An 18,293-nucleotide genomic window follows, 5' to 3' on the forward strand; every position below is an offset into this window, starting at 1 on the left:
TGAAAAAAGATTATGCGAGGTTTTCTCAAAGTACCTAGTAGGTATTAAACCTTCTTGAATACAATTTAGGTCAGCTCCACTATCAACCAGAGCAACGAACTCTTTTTTATAATTATTATCTATAAGCAAGATGATTTTTATAAACCATTTCTGGGAAGTAACAAATTCAAGTTTTGATAAGAACAGTCCTTCCTCATTTTCATTAGAAAAAGGAATCTTTTCTTTCCCTTTCTCAATATTTGAGATTCTTATATCTTGAATTTCCATATTAATCCGGAGCTCTTTAATTTCTTCCTTAAGTTTATTAATTTCTGCATTAAGGTCTTTGATAATTGGTTTATTAAGGTGTTTCTGATCCATTAATCTTTTAACTTCAGCCATCGTATAAGGTTCAGAATTATTATAGGAGCTTTCATTGCTCTTATTATTTTTTATAATATCTTTAAATTGCTCAATAATTTTTAATCTTAATTGCTCATCTTTTATAATCTTTAAAAGTTCTGTTATATTATCACTAGTTAAAACATTTATATTACTACTGCTTCCCGACTCATCCTGAAATTGGGCTATCATTTCATAAAGATTATCACAATCACAAGATTCAGAATCGGAAGATGTAGTATCTTCACTCGACATATATCTTTCAGTATTTTGATCAATTGGTTCTTCTTTATGTTCTAAGATTTCTATAATAGAATCTTTGAGATCTTTGTCCATCTCAAGATTATTAATTTTTCTTTTTATATTCCTCTTATTTTTTGACCAGCAATTGCTAGCATAGTGGCCTGGTTTTTTACAATAATAACAAATTATAGGGATATTCTTTTCCTTTCTATAATTTTTTCTTTTCTCTCTTTTTTCTCTTCTTTTCTGGGTTTTTCTAGTAGGAACATTATAATCTTTTCTTTTGTCATATTTTTTAGTTCTTTCTTTTGTAACAGTGGTGTTTTCAACTCCAAACTGGTTACAAAATTGCCCTAATTGTTTTTTCTCATTAAGATTATTTTTCTTAATTTGTCTATCCAGTTTTATTTCATTACAAAGGGATAATCCTTCCTGGATGCAAGATCCTATTAATTTTCCATAAGTAAAATTATCATAATTAATATTAATATTTCCTTGTCTTAGTTGGGTCCTAACCCTTTCAGCAAACAGGTAAGGTAAGCCATCTATAAATTTAGACTTCCAATGTGTACTATTACTTTCAGGGAGCTCCATAACTCTACTTAAGAAAGTATCCTTATACCATCTAAAATTTGTAAGGGTTTTGCATCTAAGATTTTGAAGCAAAGTTCTAATAGTCTCACTATTATCAGACTATCTTCTTGTAAAGTGTTCCATAATGTTAATAACAAGAGTATAAACCGCATTCTCTTCAATTCTATTATCTTCAGTTTTTACTGAAGTAAGAATAACATTTCTATTCTCCGTAGTGAGATAATTATCCCACCAACCTTTTAACTGTCCCGTAAAACCTGCTGTTATCATTTTTGCAATTTGGTTATCAGTATTACCAAGATTTTTCGCCACAGTGCTATACATAAGCATTCTATGAATAATATTTTGGATATGCCTGTCATTATAACCATCAATATTCCATTCGTAAATGTTTTTCCCATTATAAGAATTATTTATTGTATATTCTTGTTCTTCTATAAGAACATCTTGGGGGGTTGGTCTATTATAATAATACATTCTCTGGGTTGGTTTATCCGCAAATTTAAACTTTTCAATTCTATTGATCTCTTCCTTTATCGTTTGATTATCACTATCAGTTTCCTCATTGCCTTGATCAAGAGTATTAATTCTAAACTTACTAAGTTGCTCTGTTATTAATTCTTCAATATTATTTTAGCCTTCATTTTAAAGTCTTTTATAATAGGAGGTGGTTGAATACTAGGAGTACTAACAACCTGTTTAACTTCCTTTTCTATATAAAATTGTTCTTTAAGATTCTTTATCTCAGAATTAATTTTTTCGATCTTGTTTATAATACAACTAATATTCTCTCCTAGCCTTATAAGATAGAGATTTGTAAAATTTCTTTGCTTTATCATTTCATTTATATATCCCATTGTATTAATAAAAGATTCGTTATCAATTAATTTGTGAAACGCTTTAAAATATCTAATTTCGTTTTCTTCTTCAATTTGAAAAGAACTTGGAGAAGGAAAACTAGACCTAATGTTTTCTCCTGTTTGGGAAAGTTTATAATCTTTTTCTATACAAGTAATGTAATTTTTTATATAAGTATTCATGAACCAAGGAACAAATGAAATTTCTATATTTATTTCAGAGAGTTCTTTATAAAATTCTTCGGCAAAATTTTTCTTTTCCTCTGAAGAGAAATTTGTATTAAACCATTCTCTAAAATCTTTCCAAATGGGTTTTTTATAATCCTCCTGAATTTTTAGTCTGGCAGGGGATCCTTGACTGAAATCAATTTTTCTTTTATCCATTTAATCAGAGAAATTGAATTCTGATATAGTTGCGTCAGGACCAACTGTATAAACTCCTCTAGAAATATTATCTTTTTTTTATTTTAATTCCTTCAACTTTATCTTCATTTATTTCTGTTTCTTTTATTATAGAGGTGGAAGCCCTAGAAGATTCAGGATACTCCACTTTATAATTTGGGGCTATATAAAAATAATTTTCTTTATCAGATCTAGAGCATATACTGTCACTAGATCTTCTATGACTTTCAAATTCAATTTGAACTTGCCCATCAGGGGTTTGAGTAATACTTAAGGGTTTGGTTTGAGTTTGTGGAATTCGAGGAACAGCTTTATCAACAATCCAATTATTAGGAAATTCAATTTCTTCCCATTTAATAGACCTTCTAGTAGTTATCTCAGATTTTTTAAAATTAGTTTCTATTAAAACAGTTTCATTTATAGATTTATCTTTAATTCTACATCTGGGGTTTAAGGTATGTAGAGGCTTATAATAAATCCTACTACACACACATATAACTTCTGATCCTGGAGCATAATTATAACCATGTGTTTTAACGTTTAGAGTTAAAGCATCATATATATTTACATCAGACAACGACAGTTGTAGATTAGGATAAACATTAAAATAAACTGGGCCGTGGGCTAAACTTGATTGTATAATTCCCATTAATGAAGACTGATAATCAAGATTTCTAGCATCTCTTAAGGCTGCTATAAAACTTTCAGGTAAACCTTCTAAAGTTAGAGGTTTGAAAGCGATTTGAACTAATCCTATATGCAAAAATTTATGAGTTTTCTTATAAATTTCTAGACTCCTACTATTTAAGAGCTTTATTTCCATACAGCGGTGCGTAATAATGAGATCGCCCTTATAACTTATTTGTTGGGTTTTCAATCATGTATTGGGATCATTACATAGACGTAATGATTAGATCCATACATATTAATTGATGAATTCAGTTATGTTTCACCGCATGAATCCACCGCGAAATTTTGTTTGTTGTTTGCAATTATTTTGCGTGAATATGGAATAATTCGCGAAGTGGATAATTGCACCGCGATGTTCGCGGAGACGGTTTTGATTGCTGAACAGATGGGGAGCTGAACAGGATGACACAACAGCAACATCGGGCTGGGCAGTTTGCCAAGCAGCCCAGGTGGCGAACTGTGTGGGAGCCCGTTAGTGGCGATTTCCGGGCTCGTGTGGCGGCGCAGATTTCCTAATTTAGTTAGGGTTTCCTAAAAACTTAAGAACTAATTTGGAGAAAATTTTGAAATTAGTTAGGGTTTCCTAACCCTTGGAACTAATTTTTAGAGTTCATTTTAAGATATAATTTAGAATAAGTTTTGAATATATCAATTTAATGGAATGGTCTAAAATTTAATTTTTTAATTAAATTATGGATTAGTTGAAATTTATCCTTATTTTATGGATTTGGATAGATATCCAGATAAATAATTAATTAAATTTGGATTTTATCCTTATTTTATGGATTTAGATATATTTAATTATATCTAGAGAAATCCTAGATAAATTTGGATGAATAATTAAATTTATTTCTGTCATATGGATTTAGATAGATTTTATTCTATCTTGTTGAATCCTTGATTGACTAAGATAAATATTAATTAAGTTTATCCATATCTTGTAGATATTGATAGATCTATATCTATCTAGAATATATCTTATTAGATTTGGATAATTAAAATCCATGTTTATCTCTATCTTGTGGATATTTATAGAATTAATTCTATTTAGAAAATATCCTAGTAGATTTAGATAATTAAATGCATCTCTATCTTATAGATATTGATAGATTTATATCTATCTAGAATATATCTTAGAAGATTTAGATAATTGTTAATCTAGTATTGTAATTATCTTTTGGATTTAAGATAGATTTAGTTCTATCTAGTTAAATCCTAGTTGAATTAATTAATAATAATTCTACTTTATCCTAATTTTATGGATATAAATAGATTTATTTCTATTTAGAAAATATCCTAGATAAATTTGAATAAAGATAATACAAGATAATCCTAATCTAATTGGATTTTGATAAAGTTAATTTTATCTAGAATAAATCCTAATAGATATGATATATTCTAGTTTCTTATTCTAAATAATTTAAGATTTTCTTAAATCTTAGAGTGATTGGATTTTATCTTATGGATTTGGATAGATTTGTTTCTATCCTGAAATATCCTAGCATTATTTAGATAAGGATAATCCAAGGTCAGTTTTATCTTGAATTTTGGATTTGGTTTTATTCTTATAAAATCTAGAATAATCTTAAATGGATTTAGATAGATTCAACTCTATCTAGATAAATCCTAAATTAATTTGGATAATCATTATCCAAGAAAAATCTTATCAAATTCGATATTCCTATTTTGGATAAGATAAGAATTAATTATTTAATTAAATCTCCCTAGATTTATTAAATAATTTCAATAATTATCTAGTGTGATTAATTACCATGAAGTAAATTGACTTATCTATTTATTTGGTGATTATCTGTTTTAAGTGGATTGTCTGCCACATCTACTTATGTGATAATTATGCAAAAACCATGTTTAAAATGACTAAGTGATAATTACAACAGTGCGTTGTATATGGTCTCCATAAATTGGTCTATATATGAAGCAGTTTCTAATATTATCGCGACCCACCTTAGTGGGAGCAATAATCCTACGAAATAGCAAGTTCATAAGATTAGACTTCTTAATGGTAAATTGTTTAAATTGGAAGCATGTTTCTAATATTATCGCGACCCACCCTAGTGGGAGCCATAATCCTACGAAATTGGAAGTTCGTATGTTTAAGCATATTTATAAGATAGCTATGGAATTTTGTTAGTGGCGTACGACCTTCCCTAGAAGAAGTATCAAAACAGAAATGAAATTCATAGATGCAAATATTTATGGTAAATGCTTAGGCAATATTTGGCGGCCATGCCACCTTAGTGGTCTATGGACTATCCGTCGGTATTGTGACCAGGAAACTGTTGGAATCCGAATTTGTATGACCTCCCTAGAGGCGTACTTATTTTGGTTTTCACGGTTGCGAGATACATAAATTGTTTTGTGGTTGTTTGCGATTATGTATTAAGCATAGTATGTGATAAATAGTTTTATTTCTTCTGAGCCAAATTCTTAATAATGTCTGCGAACCTTAAAGAAATCAAACTCGAATGCCAAAATTATGTAGACTGGAAATATTAAATGGATAAGATTCTCATTGCTGAAAACTTAAAGTTTGTACTCACTAATTCATGTCCTCCATTTCCTCGACAAAATTCTATAAAGAAAGTATTATTATTCTTTTTTTTTAATCAAAAACGCCCTTTGTGGGCGGGGGGTTTAGGCAGACCCCCAACCCATAAATAAAATCAAAATATAATGTTCCAAAAACATGATCTTAGCCCAAAAGTGACTAAGATCTAAACAAGAACATGAAGAAGTAGAGTAGAGGTCCCACAAGCTGGGATCCTCCATTTTATCAAGTGGAAAAAAGATGACTAAATACACTGAATGGGAAAACGAAAAAAAGACCAAAGCCAACCACCAGAAGAGCTAGATCAACCCATGCATTTTATGCATGTACTCGATAAGTTCTTTGAGGAAGAAGGTCAAACTACTTTCATTTAAGTAGTGAGACAAGTCTTGGTTTATACCGATGATAAAGGAATATCCAATGAGGACGTTGTCAAGATTCTATTGGAACATCCAAAAGAGATAGAAAGTTTTGATGAATCTTCTGATTCAGTTACTCAAATAGTTTCTACACTCAGTTCATCGCCAAATGTAATAGGAAGTGATTATATGAAGGTTGTTACTGAAAAGTTGGAAACCTTTGGCATTATATTCACTTTATTACTATTGGAGGAAGATAACATGATACTTGACGAATTCATTAAGATTGTATCTTTCCTATGTCTTAGTTCAATCGAACAGAAGACTAGCAATGGAAAGAGGGAAGAGCTGAATTGCCGTCAATGACTGCTGAAAGCAAGAAAGGCAAGAAAAATTTGGTGAAAAGGCAAAGAGAAGATGCATTGTAAGTCAGATTGACCACTTATATAGAAGGACAATGGCTTAGATAACAATGCAACTTCTAAAGGAGAGATCTACATCCAGTTAGGCAGTTGTTGCACTGGGAGCTATTTATTTATGCCCACTTTATTGTTTTGTTTTGATGTTAGAGATTTTGTTTTATTGGTACTGTCTTGTTTAGAATGAATTTATATTCAGTTTCTAAACTCATTTATGATTCTACGATGTTCAATTTCATTTTATAATGCTTGCATTATTGAGAAATGTGTATCGAATATCTATCATAGTACCATAGAAAAACAAATTATACATCATAGTATCTAAACAATATAATTGCAAAAAGATTGAGTTTAACACGACAGTTCAACTTCTTAAACAATGAACGATAAAGTATTTATGGTACTTAAACATAAGGCCAAGAAAATACTTAGTAATTGTTCAAACTAATTTTGTCTAACTCAAGTGACTATCAAGATTTTAACAACTTGTTTGTTAAATAGCTTAAAGGTCAAGTAAGTCTGGTTGATGCACTATAAGTTAGAATCCTTTGGTGGTTCAAGGAATTCAGAATACTTATAGAGATGCAACATAGAAAGACTAGTAAGTATCAATGGTTTACACCATAGGAGACGAGCAAATGAGTTAAGATCAGTAGTGGGATTTAAATCCTAGTTGACTACTTCAAGCATTCTTCTAAAAAAATGGGATAGTCATATAAGTAGATATCGAAGTCTCTCGAAGACAAGTTCGATAAGTGAACAGTTTTACTCAATAACACCTTATCATTGATGGGATATACGTTGGAAACAATGAGTTATACCTTAAAGAAACTATCATAACATCAGTACCTTTTACAACACACGAGTTGTGGACTAGAGGCAAGTTTAGTCCAGCACATCTCAAGGTGTGGAGTTATTCCAACACATGTTTTGGAAAAGGTATCAAAGTAATTGGAGTTGTGTATTGAGGTATGTTTTAAGGTTGTCTCAAATGATAGAAAAGGTACATGTTCTATAATCTTCACGGCAAGATATGTGTTTGTTTACACGAATACTATATTCTTTGATGAAGATTATGAGCAGAACTACAAGCCTAACAAACATGATAATTCTCAAGATAATGAGAATATCTATTTTCCATCTTAATCAAGAAGTCATACCATTAGAAACTTATGCACTAAGAAAATCAACGTTTGTACCTAAGATTGTAAGAGTCGTGTCGTAGTGGGAGCGTTCTTTGTGAACATAATAAGTTCATGGGTCTGAAAGAGTCTTGAGACTCAGTCTTAGATCAACTTGAACATAATCCCTATAACTATAAGGACGCAATGACTTATTCAGATAATCATTCTTGATAAAATGATAGATTCTGAATAACAATCTTAAATAGACAAGAATGTTTGCAAGACTTGCGATACTACCCATAGACTATTTCAGTCAGTGGAAGCTAGTGGACCAGCAAGTGTAAGCATGGATCTCAAAAGGCTAGAATAATAGCAAATGGTTATACCCAGAGAGAATTATATTCTCACCTGCCATTTTTACCTAAGTCGATCTGTATATTGTCTATTGTAGCCTACATAAATTAGGATGTATGTACTATGATTGTCAAGACAGTTTTCTTTAAGTAGAAGTCTTGAGGAGATCATCTGCATTGTACATCTTAATGGTTATGTAATACAGGGCAAGAAAGTTGAAAGTGCACTATATTTGGTATTCTTGATACTCTACGATGATGACATCTATAAAAGTTGATAAACAACTAAGAGGGTTATCTAGAGTAGGAAACTGGTCGTCTACCCAGTTTAAGGATGGTGGATTTAAGATAATCTAGTTACATTCTAAGCATTTGTGTCATTAGATTGCTAGAAAAAAAATTTATGTTTTCTTAAAGAATCCTACATCTACACAATACTTAGACACTTTAGCATTGAAAATTCCAAGAAAAGGTTTTTCTTTTTCTAGACAAAATTATTTTGTCTCTAGTCAAGTGTTTTTCGACATTGAATGAGATCAAGAAGAATGAGACAAGTTCCATAATTGGAAGTCTCATATATGCTATGATGTGTATTAAGTTAGATATTAGCTTTGGCGTTGGCATAAAAGCATGATATCATTTTAACCAAGGCCAAGGACATTGGATTGAGTAAAGAATATACTATAGTACTTGAAGAAGACTAAACGGTATGCTTTAGTTTACCAGACATCCATGTTATGTCCTTTAGGTTACATCGACTCGATTTTATAATTGATTGATGATCGAGTTATCCTCTGACTATGTGTTAACGTTAGGAGTTGAAAACTGAGTCATGAAGGAGTGTGATTACATCACAGACTCTATCATGAAAATTACAGGTGTGGTTTCATGAGAAACTACCAAGGTAGTTGTTAATCTCAGTAACTTCCTAATAGCTTTGACCGTGATTCCGAGTATGTGTATGAGTATTATATTTTGTTATAATTACTCTAGTCATATATCTAACTCAAGGGAAACACGAGTTGATGAAGCTAAACAATCACATATAGCGGAAGTATGAAATTAATTAAGGAAAAGTGTGCAGCGAGACATTATGGGTACCAAGATATCATCAGAGAACAACCAGGCTGAATTTTTTTTACAAAGTGCCTATATGGTAACATGATTTACACATGAGGTGAAAAATATGGTAGTTCGATGTATCATGGTTCGAGACCTGCTTAGAGTATACGTGGGAGAGTTTTGGCAGAGGGTATACTCGAAAGTATGATTTTGAGTATAAGTGGGAGATTGTTAGGATTGGTATACTGAAAAGCATATTTCGAGCATGTTGCACGGATAGAATTGCTTGTATACAATAAACTCTACAATCCACTTTTTACCTAAGGCGAGAAGAATTAATTTTATCGCATTGGTGTTTGCTTATGCATTTATAAGATGTTTCTCAAACATTTAAATGTATAAGAAGCAAAAAAGTCTAATTCTTCTGCATAGTAGACTGGTCGTGAACGACGTTCACAGAAGGTGATGCAGTCGATCCTTTGTAGAAGAGAAATAGAATTTCACAACGTAGATAGGCTTTGGCTACCTATCGTGAAAGGTTGCAGTGTCAGTCCTCATGTTTCCTTACCTTAGGAAATAAATGACACTGGTGTAGTATAGCACTGAAGGATCTAACAGTTGAGATAAGTCTTTCTTGCTATTTACTGAAAGACGAGGTCTCGGTGATTGTTATTTCTTAATCATTGTTGATATAACATTGAGCATACGATATTGATTATGCACTACTTTGATTTATCAAATGGTGTGGATTTTTCGCAATCCAAGAATCCTGATATCTTGGGTAGTGGTGATTAATGTCTAGAGGTGCTAGTATTGTTATTGCAATGAATCGTGTGCTGGGTGAGTCCAGTTTGATAATATCCTCAAGAGGTGTTCGAAAAAGGTTTTATTATTCAGAAACCCGGCCGGTTAGAATTTAGTCCAGAATAATAACTAAAGATTTTGAACTAGACAACTCTTGGAAAAAGATATTAATTAATTAAAGTCAAATAGCAGGCTTAAATTAATTAATGGATATTTATATCTTAAACACGGAAAATAATAAATTAAAGAGGTAAAGTCCGGATTACTCGTAATTTGGGATTGGACGGACAGTCAATATTATTTTACTATAGTGGCTGATAATAATATTCTGTTGGACTTGTATAAAATTGGGGCTCAATTTAATTAGTAAAAGTCCAACGGGTTTGGCCCAAGTCCAACCTCCATGGATCCCTAATCTGGCCCATAAAAACTCTATATAAAAGGAGATTAGAAAGAAGATTAAGTGAGATTAACACTCATAATTTCGTGCTCCCCTCTGGAGTGGACGAAAAAAATCGGTTCTTCACAGAACTAGAGTTCTGTCTCCTTTCTAATCAAGCCCTTTTTTATTCTGACAAGCTTTGCCCACCCAAAGGTCAGATTCTGAGTTCGGGATACAGATTAGAAGGTTCGTGGTTGAGTGCGAAGAACATCATGTGGAGAAGGTGCAAGCAATCGATGATTCTTTGGAGAATCAGATCGGTAATTCTAAACCGTAGGAATTCATGTTTTAGGTTTTAATTCCTTTTACATGAATTATGTGCGTTCTTGGATGTAATTCTGTGTTTAACATATAGTTAATTGATCCCATAATCGGTCAAATAGATCTGTAATTATGATTTATTTGTGAATGCATAACTTCCGCTGTGGAAGGGTCTCCAAACCCCAGCACCTTGAACAGGTAACTGAGAAGGGGAGGATGGTCGAAGCAGAAAATGTAACCGTGGTGATCCAACCAAGTGATCTTCTACCTAAGAAGATTGACCCAGGGGTGTTCACATTCCCAATTTTGTGCGACCTAGAGGCTTCCATAAATGTTATGCCGTATTCTGTATACGAAAAGTTGGGAAAAGCTAAGCTTGTCAAAACCGGTATGGTGATACGGCTAGCAGACGGGTCTTACGTTCACCCAGAGGGAATTCTGGAAGATGAAATCGTCAAGCTAAACAAATTCATGTACCCCGCCGACTTCTTCGTGATAAAGATGACAGAGCCAGGAGCGGAAGAGTCTATTGGAGTCATTTTGGGAAGGCCATTCCTATCTACAACCAACATAGTCATTGACGTCCACCATGGAACGATGAATCTGGACTTTAATGGAGTACATCTTACATTAGACATTGATGAAGCTGTGAGGAAGCCACAGGACAGTGAGAGCATACAATCGGTAGATACTATCAGACCTTAGGAGCAAAGGTATCTAGAAAAGGAACTCTTCAAAAGACTGTCCACTGATTCCATTGAAGATGAACAACTTAAGAAGGAAGCAGCTGAATGGTTCGATGCAACGATGACTGTGGAAATGGATGATCAAGCCATTGAGGGCAATTATGTATTTCTGTAAGCCGCCACCACCAGCTGAGTCAAAAGAGATCACTCAACCGGCAAGGGTCGAAAAACCACCTGACCAAGCCGCCCATTGAGAAGAATGTTGAAGGAAAGTCCCCCGCCTACAAGGCAACTATTGTCTTTACCTGCGTCGCCAGTTACCCTCAAGATCCTGTCCTACCAGACGTATCAAAAACCAGTCAAACCAAATCTGCAAGGATAGGGAGGACAATTGATGGAAGAACGGAGGCTGGGTCAAGAGGTGGTCAAGTGGAAAACAACCGACTTGATAGAGATTAACCCAGATCTGTGCCTGCATCCCGCCATGTTAGAAGAAGGAGTGACACCGCACCTTGATCAACAACGCAGACTCGACCCCGCTTTGAGAAAGGAAGAGCTCATAGTGGGGCAGAAAGAGCTACTCTTCTAATGTCAACTCAAACTGATACACAGGAGGCGGAATTCAAAATGGGCGGACCCTCGTACCATCATGGTAATACACACACAGGAGGCAAACATACTCCAAGAAGACCCCCCCCCCAATTCGTTCTCCTTCGTGGTAAATAGTCATCGGGTTGAGCCCTACAGATACAGAACTGGAGCGGGCATAGTGGAAGAAATTCCACTGATCCTGCCTAATTTATCCAGTGAGCAGGTAAAAGGAGTGATCGGGTACTCATGGGTAGTCTGCTTGATCAAGCAACAAATTCTTAATCTATTAAACTGATAAAGTGACATCCTAGGGGAACTCGGTCAAGTCCTTTGTAGTTAGTGTAAATAGTTTTTCATGTGTTAGTTTTTAATTCTTAGAAAATTAAAAGTCAGAAGTAAGGACGGAAGCTGATCAAGTGGAACTATTTGAGTTTCATCTAGAATTAATTGTCCACTTGATCAGTGCAATTCTAATATAATTGGTGGTACAGTACTTTCGTTGATCAGGGAAGGTGATGATAGGACGTGTGCAACCATTGAAGAGGTGTCAGACGACGCCAACTGTCACAGTGAAAGGACGTCCTAAAGAGAGAGAGAGGAGGCGTATCGGAGAAGATAAGCCAGCTGGCACTATGAAAAGGCGCACCTGTACGCGAAGAGTCGCAAAGATCTCAACAGTCGGGATTTCCGTATAAAAGAGGTCTCTCTGATCCCACTTTTCATCAACTGCCTTCATAACATTCGAGTTACCCTCGTCTAATTCTCTCTAAGTTCAAATCCCCTTCAAAGAATCACTCATAATCGTCACCAGAAAAAAATGCAGAGCACTCAACTCAATACTTCTTCTTCTACTTCAGGAGCCGGTATTAGCAGTGGTAACCGGAGATCCTTATCACCAGCCAAACCAGAAAACCCTAACCATTCCCCACCGACCACCAGAATCCCATTATCGCCTCCCAGATTCATCGGTCCACTCAAATATGTGGACCCGGCTTACATGAAGCGTCTAGACTCCATACTCCGAAGTTTTCCCATCGGCACTGACCCCGCGGAGGTTTACACCTCCTTTAAAGCTCACCTTGGAATTTATTGGTCTAAGGACCCCGTTTTGCCACCACCAGCAGAGGGCACGCCCACTCAGAACACCTCGTCACCACTTAGTGGCGGGAACCTTGCATACCTTCCCAAGGGGCTGCCGCAACCGGTTGAGGTTGTAAATATTGATGATGATGATGAGAGGGATAAGTCTCTGCCTCTCCCCAGTGATCTCCTACTACGACGAAGGGATGTAGAATGGAACCTCTTTTCGACTGTGGAGGATGACTCTGTCCCAGGAAGGACGGGCCGCCGGACGATAGAGCAACTGCTGGAGGACGCTGCGATTTTGAGGCGACAGGTGGATGAAAAGAGACAAGCGACCCAAGGGGCCGGTGCAGCCGTAGATGCAAGCAAGGCTGTGAAGGACAGCCGGGTGAGAGCAGAGGAAGAAAGCAAGGGGAAGAGAGTGTCCTCCCTCCTCCAAAGAGGAGCCACCATACCAGTAAAGGTATTGGGTTTACTAACGCTGCCTAGCATGCCCCTCCATGCGAAGGAGATGAGGGAAAAGATACCAAGAAGTAGGAGCTCCGATGAACGCGAACGTCCTGCAGGCAATAAGGAAGGCCTGCAAAATGGAGGCAATAAGGAAGGCCTGCAACATCCCCTGTTCAACCATCTCAAAGGCAGTAGTATCACCCTTAACTCAGTTTATTTGTGTAAATTGTTGTTTTCTATTCTGTTCTCACACTTAGTCCTGTGCATGGACTAAGTGTGAGAAGTTTGTGGAGGTTGTTGTCCATTTTTTTGCCTATGTGTTTTGTTTTTTGTTTTTTTTTCTATGTTTATTGACATGATTGACTATTGGCACTATTTCACACTTAGCCCAGTGTCTGGTCTAAGTGTGAGAAGTTTTCCTTGTTTTTGTTGAGCCGTTGCCTGTTCCTAACCCTTTTTCCACTGCATCCAGTCCCTCGAGGACGAGTTCATATGCAGTGGAGGGGGGGAGGGTTAGTTCCAGGAAATAAATAAAAAATTGTTCATGTCAAAATTTTGAAAATACAAATTATCAGTTAGTAATTAGGGCAGTATGCATGAAATTGGATAAGTGGAAGACTTGATTACTTTGGGAAGAGTTAGAAAAATGACTTAGTATGTTTACATGTAGAAACTTGATTGCAAAAACTTGATCAGTTTGAACGACGCAAGTATGATGAAAATGCTCAATTTTTAAACTTACTGTGAAGCCTCTCTATATGTGAGTTATAAGCCAAAGTAGAACACTTTCTACTATTTTTACAACGAAAAATATTTTACGAGAGGCTGATTTTTAATAATTAGATGAAAATTGCACAAGTAGTGAGGACTAAAGGCATTAGGACTTAACCAATTGAGCCTTTTCTTCTTTCGCTCCACGAACCCGCCTCGTCAAGCAAGGCACCCCTTAGTTAACCACATTAAGGCAAATACACTTTTACCCGTTCTTTTGAAACCCAATCCAACTTCCATATACTTTTTTATATATAAACACGTAAGAAAAAGAGGTCAAAGAGATGATTTAATTACAAAAGGAAAGGGGATACCGATAGAAAGTCAAAATAAAAGGGTAGCCGGTTGAGCAAGTTGGTCAATCAGGTTGATCAAGTCGAAAAAAAAATGTCGGGAAAAAGAATCGAGAAAAGTTAGAGAAAAAGATGGCAGGGAAAAGAAAATTGTAGTCTGACCTAGTAGTCGAAAGTTAGAGAATAAAGCCAAAAATTAAAGGCTAGAAGTCTCCACTGACCAAGTAAGATATCCAGTGGCAAAATAAAAAGTTCAAATCTTTGGTCGCTTGACTCATGTGTTTTTCTTTTTACAGTTTATATTTTTAAACTTAGGACCCCTAGGACCATACCCTGATACACCACTACCCTTAAGCCCCATTACACCCGAAACAATCTTATGCAATCCGATTCGAGGTATTAAATTTATGGCAATACCGAGTGAACAGTCCTAACATCTCTGGTGAGAAATGAGTGACTGAGTGAATCCAACAGTGATTTTAAAATTGAGCAATCTTGACGAACTGACACCTTGATCAAGTAAAAGCGAAAAGGAAGAAACAAAAGCTGCTGGCAAATGGATTGACCTCGACCTCGGGTATGATTGTTGGAAATTTATTCTATCTAATGCATCTATGTGAATATGTGTTTTTATTTCGAGTCTTGTTTTCTTTTTCATCTTCTTTTACTTTCTTGAAATGAGTAAACCATGCATGAAATTTGCCTTATCTTTTTCTTTCTTTTTCTTTATACTTGGAGACAAGTATGTTTTAAGTGTGAGCAGTTTGAAAAGGCCCATTTCATACATCGGTTTAGGGGTAAAATGTATGCTACTTGATCGGTTTTATCGCGCAAAGCAAGTGTTAAATGTGCAGGAATGCCGCTTGAGCAAGACAACAAGGCCAAACTGATCAAGCAAGTACAATAGGCAAAAAAGGCCAAGAATCGGGGAAGTTGATCAAGGGGGTAATCAAGCAGCCAAGGAGGGGACCATTGGCTTCCAGAAGAAGGACATGTGAGGCAATGAGTTGGATGGTGCGCATCATTCTATTATCAAGGACAACGTTCTGGAAGGGGACACGTGCTGATATATGAGACGCAAGGACGGAGCTGAGTCATGAATCTGTTACTGAAAAGCGTCGTCATTCTGGAAGGAAAGCACGTAGCAATCAATGAGTCGCTCACTCTCAGCATGAGTGAATATTCCCTGCCAAGATCGTTATCCAGCTAGAGTCATGCCGAGCCTATAAATAGAGGATGTGCCACCACATTGAATAAGGAGCTTTTACCTTTCTGTCTTTAGTTTTTAGTTTAGTTTAGCTCAGCTCTCTTGATAGCTTAGATAGAGAAACGTTTAGTTAAAGGGCGACCGAAGTGAGCGCTACAGAATACTCTATATCTGTAGGCGTTATCTCAAGTTTCCCACCAAGGATCTTCTCGGTTTTTACTTGCTTTCGTATTTTCTGAAGTGTTAGCTTAGTTAAATTTCAAGTTGCTTTGTAGTTAAAGTTTCGAGCTGTTTACATTCCGCATGATCGATGTACTTGTTTGGATTTTGAGTATAAAATCGAAGTTGTTCTGTTTTCGTCATCATGTTTACTGTTCTAAGTAGTTAATGTTCTGAAATTCACTTGACCCAGTAGTTAAAATTTTCTTGAGCAAGTAGTTAGTTACTTTTCTGTCTAAAGTTAAATCAGTAGTTAAAAACTCCCAAAGTTAAAGTGTGGCAGCAGCCAAACCCCTATTCACTACGCACACACTCGATACACTAGCTTCTCTGTGGGATCAACCCTGAACTTGCCGCTTTACTGTTAAAGTAGTGCAAAATTGGGAGTTTATAAATTACATTGGTGGTGCGCGAGAGCGAGAGCAACTTGATCAAGTGGCAACGACATGTAACACCCCGACTTTTTCTACCTTTTTATTGAGTTCTTGAAAGGACTGTCGTTTGTGCACTTGAAAATTTTTTTCAACCTTGTTTCTTTTGTCGAGAGAAGTATTTCACTTTTGAGGCCAAACAATTATTCTTCCTAGCCCAATTTGAAACCCAATTGTTACGAGCCCAAAATGATACCTACACGAAAGAATAGACCACGTATCAAATACACTTTCGACAACAAATCGAGACGAAAAGTTGGATAAGAACCGCGTCACATCAGGCACGTTTTCCAAGTGGATAAGAACCACGTCACATCAGGCACGTTTTTCAATGCCGCATTAATTACGCGTCACATCGAAACGAAAAGACGTGAATTTTTGTCTTTTATGAAAATATTTTCTATAAATACAACCTCCTTTCATTTCATTTCATTTCTTTTCTTTCGCAATCGAGAATCCGAGAGAGAGAAGAGAGAGGAGAAGCCGATGGCGGCGGATCCGCGACGGCGGATTCGTGGCAGCGGCGGCAGCAGTGAAGGGAGAGGGACGAATCGTGTCAACGTTTGTTTCTACCGTTCGTTTTCTTGATTCAAGAAGGTATAACTAAGATTTCCTTCTCATCTCCTTCATTGAAACTTTATTCTTGAATCCTACATGCATATAGAGGGTGTAGGAATCATAGATCGCAAAGTTAATCGGTGGGAAAGTGAGTTTGCTTGAGAACTTTGATAGTTATGCTATTGTTGATTAAGTTGTGTGAAGTTTGATTTGAATCCTTGGTAAATGATCTAAGTTTATGTGCAAACATGTTAAGAGAGTCTTATCAAGCATGATTGTGTGTTATAAGCATGAGAAAATTTTGTTTGGATGATTGTGGAAGAAACTCAAATTTCGAAATTTTGAGTATGAAATTTGTGGTGTTCGGACAGTGGATTCCGACGTGTATTTTACTGACCAAACGGTCGAATTTTGATACGAAAATTTTACTGAGTAAATTTCAAGGTGATTTCTGTGTCTCGTATAAATTTCAGCCCTTTTTGTCGAAAAATGTATTTTTGAAAAATGTTTGAAGTCGACTGCGCAATTCTGCCAGTAACATGTGTTCTCGGCCAGAATGTTTCGAAATCTGTTTGACCGACCAAATGACCTCCGATCGATTTGATTCTTGAACTAGATGAAAATTTGGAGTGTCTTCTGAGTCTTGTGAAAATTTCAGCCTTATTGGACATCGTATGAATTTACGGTAAATTTTTCAAATGAACTACGCAGTGCTGCTAGAATTTTATGTTCCGATCAGAGAGTTGCATAAATATTTTGACTGACCAAATGACACGATTTCGGTGTGAAATTTTAACTGGGTGAACTTGAATGTGTCTACTGTGTTGTGACCAAATTTGAGCTTCATATGAGGTCGGATGGATTTTTAGTGATTTTTACAAAACGGTCGCGCAGTTCTGCCAGTTTTATGCCTTAATAAAATAGTGCTTATTTTCAAGATATATGGTGTTATATGATGCATGTATATCTAAGGAGTGTGTTTATTGGTGTGGTTAGGTGTTGCACTTTGAAATATGTTATGGTGTGTTTTTCCCTCTTGTGTTGAACATTGGGTTGGGTAAATTGAGAAAAACGATGAGAGAGGAACGATAGGACATGCATAGAAAAAAATGAGTTTATGGAAGGCTGACTTATGTTGTGATGTTGGCAAGGATTATTGTGTGTACGTGAGCACAAGGAACGAGGGTTGCCTTAAATGGATATTGAATGGTTTAAGCAAACGAGGTGGGCTTTCTGTTAAAGTTACAGTTTTTTTTACGAAAAGTATATTTATGTGAGCTTTCGAACTAAAATGTTTTTATGAAGGTTTTTAGTTTACTATAAAGTGGTTATGAGAATTGTTTTATGTGCTTTCTATTTATTATATGATGTTAAGTGCGAGCTTGCTAATTAACGTGAAGTATTATGAAAAGTGCTATTTGCTTGGTGTTATTATATGATGTTA

The sequence above is a fragment of the Salvia splendens genome, chromosome 22, assembly GCF_004379255.2.
Source record: "Salvia splendens isolate huo1 chromosome 22, SspV2, whole genome shotgun sequence".
NCBI lineage: Eukaryota > Viridiplantae > Streptophyta > Magnoliopsida > Lamiales > Lamiaceae > Salvia > Salvia splendens.